We start from the raw sequence: 10,403 nt of genomic DNA, 5'->3' as shown, positions 1-10,403 counted from the left end.
TCTTGCCCATTAGCACTCAAAGGGTGTGTTGTCAGGCCCCAGGCACTACGGAAGCTCAGCCTTCCAGCCACTGGCGCCTGCTTTGTGACAATGCCACGGGAGCTGCTTTAATACTGATTAACTCCTCCTTTTATTAATTTTTTTTTTACAAATTTAGTCATTTTAATTGGAGGCTAATTACTTTACAATAGTGTAGTGGTTTTGCCAGACATTAGTCACATTTCCACACTGCCTGCCAAACAGTAACAGACAGGTAATGTACTGTGTCATTATCACATCCCTGTCTATTTAAAAACCTCCAGAGAAACAAGCAGATGAGCCTTGGAGTTAGCTCAGCGGTGGTATTATTGCTTGGCTAATTATAAACAGCATTCTCAGAATTCTAGAAAACATGAAGCAGGGCACAGCCCCTATCTGCCCTGAGGAGCCAGGAGTAGCTGCTGAAACATACCAACTCAACACTCAACACACAGGGAGTTAAAATGGGATAAGACAGCTTGGCACAGCTGTGGATCCAGAAATAGGGCACAGTGTGCTAGTCCAGGGACCCTCTTCTGGTGTCTGACCCTTTGTCTCCTCCCCCGTGAATCAGGGCTGGCCTGGTGTGGCCAGTAGAATGCAGCAGAAGTGCATGATTTTCAAGGCTCCAGTCTTTCCTGATGATGAATAACACTGCAGGTTCCACTTTGGTCTCTTGTGTAGCTCACTCAGACCGTGGTCATGCTCACCACATTGTGAAGACACACAAGCAGCCCTGTGGAGAGGCCCATGTGCTCTGGGAATTCAGACCCCCAGTCAGCACCAACTTGCCAGTCATGTAAGTGAGACATTTGATGTTCCAGCCTCAGTCAAGCCTTCAGATGATGTGGCCACAGCTGACTTCTAACCGGAACTTTATAAAAAACCACCAAGCTAGAGGCACCCAACCAAGCTAGTCTCAAATTCCCTACCAACAATAATTGCTAGAGATAATAAATAAATATTATTGTCTCAAGTCACTGAGTTTTTATGTGATTTGTTACATTGGCTAACTCAGTTGATTAGAACTGGGTCCAGGGTAGGGAAAGAATATCAACTGAACCCCCACTCTGTCTCAGGAACTTATATATATGATCTCATTTAATCCTCACAGCATCCTAATGAGATAGATATCAGTTCTATTTTATAGATGAAAAATACCAAGGCACCAAGTATAAAAGATTGCAAAGCTTGCCCACGCACAGTCCCATAGCTGGAAAATGCAGAACCAGGGTTTGAATCCTGACTTACCTACCTTCAAAGCTTCAGCTGTTTTTATCACCATCTTCTTCTGTCCTTGAAAATAAGCAGCCTCAGACTCTGGCTCTAGCTCTGCCACCGAATATCTCAGTGATTTGGAGAAATTTTTCATTCCCCTAGGCTCATTTTCTCTCCTGTAAAGTGGGAGAATCAGTCTTTAGCCTCTGAGGTCTCAGCACTAATATTCTTTGACCCTCTGGTCCCATATCACTACATCTACCTTCCTTCTAGGACAGGTTGTTCTCAAAGACTTCCCTTTGGCTCTTCCCCGTCTCCTTGAAGAGTTGGCTTCAATTGTAGCAAAAGGGTCTTAGGTTAGACTTAAGAAATCTTTGGGAGTTCTAAGAAACCCAAGTTACCAAGAAAACATAAGAAATTTGCTTCCCTGAGACTTTTCAAAATAATGTAAATAACAGTCTGTCTAGGAACTCTTAAACTACCTGGACAAATTAGAAAGAAATGAAGCTAAGTTTAAGAGAAACCAGGTAATGAGCTTTTAGTTATTTCTATCTTGCACATACCATCTTCAGGAGAACTATGGAATGAATAAATAAATAATGGTCCTTTTCCCTTGTGTCAGTGGAAATGAGCTGGTGTGACACAAGCAAGTTATTTAACCATTCTGAGCCTCAATTTCCTTATCTGTAAATAGTAACTGATTCAAAAGGATTATAATAATTATAAAACACAATGATGCATATTAAGCCCTTAGCAGAATCTCTGGAAGATAGAGTGCTGTTGGTTGTTACTGAGTTGCTCAGTCATGTCCAACTCTTTGTGACCCCATGGACTGCAACATTCCAGGCTTCCCTGTCCTTCACCACCTCCTGGAGCATGCTCAGACTCATGTCAATTGAGTCAGTGATGCCATCTGACTATCTCATCCTCTGTCATCCACTTCTCCCCCTGCCTTCAATCTTTCCCAGCACCAGGGTCTTTTCTAATGAGTTGGCTCTTTGCATCAAGTGGCCAAAGTACTGGAGTTTCAATTTCAGCATCAGTCCTTCCAATGAATATTCAGAATTGATTTCATTTAGGATTGACTGGTTTGATCTCCTTTCAGTCCAAGGGACTCTCAAGAGAAAGTGGAATAGAACTAGAGGAATCAACCTTCCTGACTTCAGACTATACTACAGAGCTACAGTCATCAAGACAGTATGGTACTGGCTCAAAGACAGAAATATAGATCAGTGGAACAAAATAGAAAGCTCAGAGATAAACCCATGCACCTATGGACACATTATCTTTGACAAAGGAGACAAAAATATACAATGGAGAAAAAACAATCTCTAACAAGTAAGACTGGGAAAACTGGTCAACCACCTATAAAAGAATGAAACTAGAACTCTCTCTAACACCATACACAAAATTAAACGCAACATGGATTAAAGATCTAAATGTAAGACCAGAAAGTATAAAACTCTCAGAGGAAAACACAAGCAGAACCCTCTTTAGCATAAACCACCACAAGATCTTCTATGGCCCACCTCCCAGAGTAATGGAAATAAAAATAAGCAAATGGGACCTAATTAAACTTAAAAGCTTTTGCACAATGAAGGAAACTATAAGCAAGATGAAAAGGCAACCTTCAGAATGGGAGAAAATAATAGCAAATGAAACAACTGACACAGAATTAATCTCCAAAATATACAAGCAGCTAAAGCAGCTCATACCATAAAAATGAACAACCCAATCACAAAGTGGGCCAAAGAACTAAACAGACATTTCTCCAAAGCAGACATACAGATGGATAATAAACACATGAAAAGATGCTCAGCATCACTCATTATTCAAGAAATGCAAATCAAAACATGAGGTATCATCTCACACTGGTCAGAATGCTGCTGCTGCTGCTGCTGCTGCATTGCTTTAGTCGTGTCTGACTCTGTGCGAATGGCCACCATCAAAAAGTCTACAAACAATAAATGCTGGAGAGCATGTGGAGAAAAGGGAGCTCTCTTATACTTTTGGTGGGAATGCAAACTGGTACAGCCACTATGGAGAACAGTGTGGAGATTTTTTAAAAAACTGGAAATAGAACTGCCATATGACCTAGCAATCCCACTGCTGGGCATACATATCAAGGAAACCAGAATTGAAAGAAACCCCAGTGTTCATCACAGCACTGTTTACAATAGCTAGGACATGGAAGCAACCTAGATGTCTATCAGCAGATGAATGGGTAAGGAAGTTGTGGTAGATGTACACAATGGAATATTACTAAGCTACAAAAAAGAATGCATTTGAGTCAGTTCTAATGAGGTGGATGAAACTGGAATCTACTATACAGAGTGAAGTTAGTCAGAAAGAGAAACACCAATACAGTATATTAAAAGATGGTAACAATGATCCTATATGCAGGGCAGCAAAAGACACACAGATGTAAAGAACAGACTTTTGGACTCTGTGGGAGAAGGCGAGGGTGGGATGATTTGAGTGAATAGCTTTGAAACATGTATATTAACATATGTAAAATAGATGACCAGTGCAAGTTTGATGCATGAAGCAGGGCCCTCAAAGCCAGTGCTCGGGGACAACTCTGAGGGATGGGGTGGGCAGGGAGTCGGGAGGGGGTTTCATAATGGGCAGACATATGTACATCCATCACTGATTCATGTCAATGTATGGCAAAAAAAACACCACAATATTGTAAAGTAACTATCCTCCAATAAAAATAAATTAATTATTTTTTTTTAAAAAGAGAGACTCTCAAGAGTCTTCTCCAACACCACAGCAAAAAGGCAACAATTTTTCAGCACTCAGCCTTCATTATGGTCCAAATCTCATATCCATGCATGACTACTGCAAAAACCATAGCTTTGACTATACAGACTTTTGTTGACAAAGTCTCTGCTTTTTAATATTCTGTCCAGGTTTGTCATAGCTTTTCTTCCAAGAAGCAAGTGTCTTTTGATTTAGTGGCTACAGTCACCATCTGCAGTAATTTTGGAGCTGAAGAAAATAAAGTCTGTCACTGCTTCCATTGTTTCCCCATCTATTAGCCATGAAGTGATGGGACCGATTGCCATGATCTTAGTTTTTCGAATGTTGAGTTGTAAGCCAGATTTTTCACTCTCCTCTTTCACCTTCATCAAGAGGCTCTTTAGTTCCCCTTCACTTTCTGCCATAAGGGTGGTGTCATCTGCATATCTGAGGTTATTGATAATTCTCCCAGAAATCTTGATTTAGGCTTGTGCTTCATCTGGCCCAGCATTTCACATGACGTACTCTGCATAGAAGTTAAATAAGCAGGGTGAAAATGCACAGCCTTGACATATTCCTTTCCTAATTTAGAACCAGTCCATTGTTCCATGTCTAGTTCTAACTATTGCTTCTTGACCTGCATAAAGATTTCTCAGGAGGCAGGTGAATCGGTCCAGTATGCCCATCTCTTGAAGAATTTTCCGGTTTGTGTGATCCACACAGTCAAAGGATTTAGCATTGTCAATGAAGCAGAAGCAGATGTTTTTCTGGAATTCTGTTGCTTTTTCTATGATCCAACTGATAGTGGCAATTTGATCTCTGGTTCCTCTGCCTTTTCTAAAACCAGCTTGAACATCTGGAAGTTCACGATTCACATACTGTTGAAGCCTGGCTTGGAGAATTTTGAACATTACTTTGTTAGCATGTAAAATGAGTGCATTGTGCAGTTTGAACATCCTTCAGCATTGCTCTTTTGGGTTAGAATGAAAGCTGACCTTTTCCAGTCCTGTGGTCACTGCTGAGTTTTCCAAATTTGCTGGCATATTGAGTGCAGCACTTTAACAGCATCATCTTTCAGGACTTGAAATAGCTCAACAGGAATTTCATCACCTCATCCACACCATTTCTGTCCTTTATTGTGCCCATCTTTGCATGAAATGTTCCCTTGGTATCTCTAATTTTCTTGAGGAGATCTCCAATCTTTCCCATTCTATATTTTTCCTCTATTCCTTTGTATTGGTCACTTAGGAAGGCTTTCTTATTTCTCCTTGCTATTCTTTGGAATTCTGCATTCAGATGGGTATATCTTTCCTATTCTCCTTTTCCTTTCACTTCTCTTCTTTTCTCAGTAAGTCCTCTTCAGACAATCATTTTGCCTTTCTTTTTCTTGAGAATGGTCTTGATCACTGCCCCCTGTACAATGTCATGAACCTCCGTCCATACATCTTCAGGCACTCTCAGATCTAATCCCTTGAATCTACTTCTCACTTCCACTGTATAATCGTAAGGGATTTGATTTAGGTCATACTGAACGGTCTAGTGGTTTTCCCTGCTGCTGCTGCTGCTGCAAGTCACTTCAGTCGTGTCCAACTCTGTGTGACCCCATAGACAGCAGCCCACCAGGCTCCCCTGTCCCTGGGATTCTCCAGGGAAGAACACTGGAGTGGGTTGCCATTTCCTTCTCCAATGCATGAAGGTGAAAAGTGAAAGTGAAGTCACTGAGTCATGTCCAACTCTTAGAGACCCCATGGACTGCAGCCTTCCAGGTTCCTCCGACCATGGGATTTTCCAGGCAAGAGTACTGGAGTGGGGTGCCATTGCCTTATCCGAGTGGTTTTCCCTACTTTCTTCAATTTAAGTATGAGTTTTGAAATAAGGAGTTCATGATCTGAGCCATAGTCAGCTGCTGCCAGTCTTGTTTTTGCTGACTGTATAGAGCTTCTCCATCTTCGGCTGCAAAGAATATAATCAATCTTATTTTGGTATTGACCATCTGGTGATGTCTATGTGCAGTCGTCTCTTGTGTTGTTGGAAGAGTGTGTTTGCTTTAACCAGTGTGTTCTCCTGGCAAAACTCTGTTAGCCTTTTCCCTGCTTCATTTTGTATTCCAAGGCCAAATTTGCCTGTTACTCAAGTTAACACTTGACTTACTACTTTTCCATTCCAGTTCCCTATGATGAAAAGGACATTCTTTTTCTGGTGTTAGTTCTAGAAGGTCTTGTAGGTCTTCATAGACCCATTCAACTTCAGCTTCTTTGGCATTAGTGGCTTGGGCATAGACTTTGATTACTGTGATATTGGATAGATTGTGCTCAATAGCATGTATACAATGGAATATTACTCAGCTCAGTTGTATCCGATTCTTTGCAACCCCATGGACTGTAGCCCACCAGATTCTCCTGTCCATATAATTCTCCAGGAAAGAGTACTGGAGTGGGTAGCCATTCCTGATCCAGGGATCAAACTTGTGTCTTCTGCATTGCAGGCAGATTCTTTATCATTGATCCACAAGGGAAGGCCCATTAAAAGAATGAAATTATCCACTGTAGCAATGTGGATGGATCTGGATACTATCATATCAATATTAAGTGAAGTTAGAAAGGGAGAAACAAATATCATGTGAAATCACTTATATGTGAAATATAAAAAAGATGATACAAATGAACTTATTTACAAAACAGAAACAGACCCACAGACTTAGAGAATGAATTTATTTTTACCAGTGGGAAGGAATAGATAGGTAGTTTGGGACTGACATGTATACACTGCTATATTTTAAATAGATAACCAACAGGGAGCTACTGTATAGCACAGGGAACTCTGCTCAATATTCTATAATAGCTTAAATGGGGAAAGAATTTGGAAAAGAAAAGATATATGTTTATGTATAACTCAATCACTTTGCTGTACATCTGAAACTAACACAAATTTATTAATCAAGTATACTCCAATATAAAATAAATATTTTTTAAAAAGAATGACTATATTAATTCAACAGAGATGAAGAATACTCTGCTATTGACAGTTGGAATGTGGGTTTTTTCTGTTCCTATGAACCCTTGAAAAGCACTGACATGTGTGGAAGGGGAGTGAATTTTGGAAGGAGAAGACCAGATGTAGACATAACAATGCCTCTCACCTCTCAAGATGCTTAATCTCTGCCTTGGCAGCCCCTCTTCACTGGAGTTCTCTTGCTCCAACCCTCACTTTTGCCATGTTTCATCCCGAGACTCCACCAATGCACTTAAGTGACACCCAGTCCTATCAAGGAAAAGGTCGTGGCCCCACTTCTCTATTTCCATCTTCTCCTGGATCTCGGTTTGGTGATTCTGCCCTATCCTGTTTGTTCTCCAGTATTTTCAGATGACTTCTTCCCTTCCTTCTCCTTCCCTCCCTTCCTCCCTTCCTTTCTTATTTCCTTCCTTCCTTCTTTCCATCCTCTCTGCCTTTATATACTCATGTTAGGCCTCATGAAAAGGAAGCAGACACAGGACACAGCAGGCTCCCAGTTGACTGGAAGTGACATTAATACAGAAGAGTCACAGATGTCAGTCTGTAAATTAAATTTGTGTATGAGGTGTCTCTGGTGTAAACCAATCATTGTAATCCAGTGTAATAATAAGGGTTAAAATAAAATAAGTAGAAGCAGAGATGAGGGGATAGTAATCCCACCTGAGGACATTAAGGAAAGTTTTGAGTGAAAAGTTTTGGTGCATAAAGAAATATTTTCCAGCTACCGGGAAAACTGTGCCATGTAAAGCACTTAAGTTTTCATGACTATTCTTTAACTGAAGCACTCCTAAACCCCACAGAAGTATTTGTAGATATCATTTAAGTTTAGGGAACACTGGTGGAGCTACAAATTGTCAGGCAGTAGGCTAGACACAACTGATAATTCCATATGCATAACAGAATGACTGGTGACAAGACATAGCTTTTGTTGTGTTGAATTATTCTTTATAAAGAGAAATATTGGTCCCTGGACCAGAACGTTCCAGGCACCAAAAACAATCTACAAGGAAAGGCTGATGTTTTGCTATGCAGAACATTGCAAGCTCCTGCTGCTCACATGATGGGACTTTTTCATTTTCTTTCAGAACATTCTCATCTGTCTTTCCAGGCTTCTCATCCTTCTTATGAGCAAAAAGAGAGAGAATAAATCTCTTATTTTAAAACTGATTTCACTTACGTGGTTTAAGATGGATTTTTTAAAAATAGAGGATCTGATGTGTACCTAATTGGGGGACAAACATCTTACATCTCTCCCCTAGTCAGTGGGGCTAATTCTGTTGGCCCAGCTTCAAGGTCACAATTAGACTCAGATCCTGAGGAGGAAGAGGAAGGCTCAAGTCCAGCTTTGCAAGTCATCTGTATGATTGATGGCTTCCCCACACCTACACATTGTCTAGTAGGGAGTAGATGCTCAGTGATTGTTGAATCGAGCACCTCTAAATTTTCTCTACACCTGAAAAATGGGCATAAAAGCTGTTGTGCATGCTTGCTCAGTCACTTCAGTGTGTCTGACTCTTTGCAACTCTGTAGACTGCTATTGTGAGGATAAATTAAACAAGATAGAGCAGGTGACAAAGCTTTGTAAACGGTAAAGAGAAAAATATATCTCAAAGTGACTTGAATCCATATATAGTCAGGTCAACTTTGAATTAGCTTCCTTATCTCCAAATTGGATATGAGATTTCTGGCTTAAAGTGAGGCTGTTTGTTGTGATTGCTTTTTGGTTTGTTTTTATTAACTTTGGTGAGGTTCCTGGTATTTTTTGTTGGGGGAATATTGAAGGAAATAGCATACTCTTTAGAGCCAAATGAAATGAATAGAAAACAAATCATCTCCACTGACAATCTTAGTGAGGACTAATGAAAAACAAGGGTCATCTTTGATCCAATGATTATATTTTCTCCCTCGGCCTAACCTGATTGTATTATTGAATGTTCTGGAGCCCTCCTCAGTTATTTAACTATCATAACCCTTTACTTATGAGCTTCAAGATGTAATTATAGTCTCCTCCCCTTAATGAAATGAGAGCCTTTAACTGAGTTAGCCCATCAACAGCCCATGATGAAGCCTGACAGATCCCTTTTTGGACTACATACTCTTGATAACATTAATGTCAAGGCCCTTTCCTCTCTCCAGGCTCACTTTCCTGTGCTGGGTGAGTGATAACAAAGCATTTATGACATCTTTAGGGTCAGAATGGAATTAGTACCACTTATGGGTCTGCCTCATAGAGACTCATACTAGATCTGAAATCTTGGAAAATTCTTTGCATGGGCTGAGCTTCAGGAATCAGTCTTCTGAGAAGGCAGATATAAATGATCTGATCTGGAGACAGGCGGGAGGCAGGAGGCTGAGTGGTACCTTCCTCGAGTTCCCCTGGGAGATGTATGTAGGTGGCTGCTACATTATGTAGCTGGTAAAGCTGAAAGTCCCTTTTATGAATGAAAAGTCCTGAAGTGGCCACCAATCAGGAGCCAGGTTCCTAAAAGGGCTGGTAAAGTGAATAGATTTCCCAACCTTGGGCTTGAGAATATTTGCTAATTTCAGAGGGTTTTAAAGCTTCCAGGCTGTAGTGAGACAAAGTTTGATCGAGATGGACTCATAAAACCTGCCTACCTTTGTTTGGAAGCTCGAGGAGCTGTGAAGGTGAAACACAGGTGAACCAGCCCTCGTAGTGACCATGGCTCAGCTTCTAAGCATCTCAGCCCCTGAAGCTGGGTGAAGATAACCCCTGATTGACTGGGCCACCAGGGGCCTCAGAGAAGCAAACAAAAAGCCTCACTGGAGGCAGAGAACAAAAACAAAATTAGATAAAGGCATTATCAGACAAATGAAACTGAGAGTTTACCACAAGCAGACCTCCACTACAGGAACCTTAAACATGAGTGTTTTAAGTAGAAGAAAAATTATCCCATGTGGAATGATAAAGCTGTAGGAAAAAATGAAGAGAACAGAAAAGAGAAAACGTATGTGTGATATTGGCTATGTAAACCAATAAAAATGTGTCTTATGGAGCATAAGATATACATGTTGAAATATGCAACGACTATGGCAGATATCAGAAGGGGATACAAGAATTTACTAATACCCAAGATCTTTGGATTTTTCAAGAAAATTTCAAAAATACCAATTAACTGTGGGCTATGACGAGTCAGGATGCATATTACAGTCTCTTAGGTAACCAATAAAAGGACAATAATAGTGTATAACTGTTCATCTAATAAAAGAGGGAGATGAATTTTAAAACTCAATCCAAAAGAAGAGAAAGGGGGTGCAGGGAAAGGAACTTAAAGCAGGTGAGATGAAGAAAAGCACAGAGTAAGATGGGAGATTTAAACCTAAACATGCCAATGATTACATTAAGCATAAGTAGACTCAATGCTCTGATTAAAAGGCAAGATTATCAGCTT

The sequence above is a fragment of the Bos grunniens genome, chromosome 3 (assembly GCF_055505025.1).
Source record: "Bos grunniens cultivar Pamir isolate PY7600 chromosome 3, Bosgru_T2T1.0, whole genome shotgun sequence".
Taxonomy (NCBI): Eukaryota; Metazoa; Chordata; class Mammalia; order Artiodactyla; family Bovidae; genus Bos; species Bos grunniens.
This window is presented reverse-complemented; position numbering follows the sequence as displayed.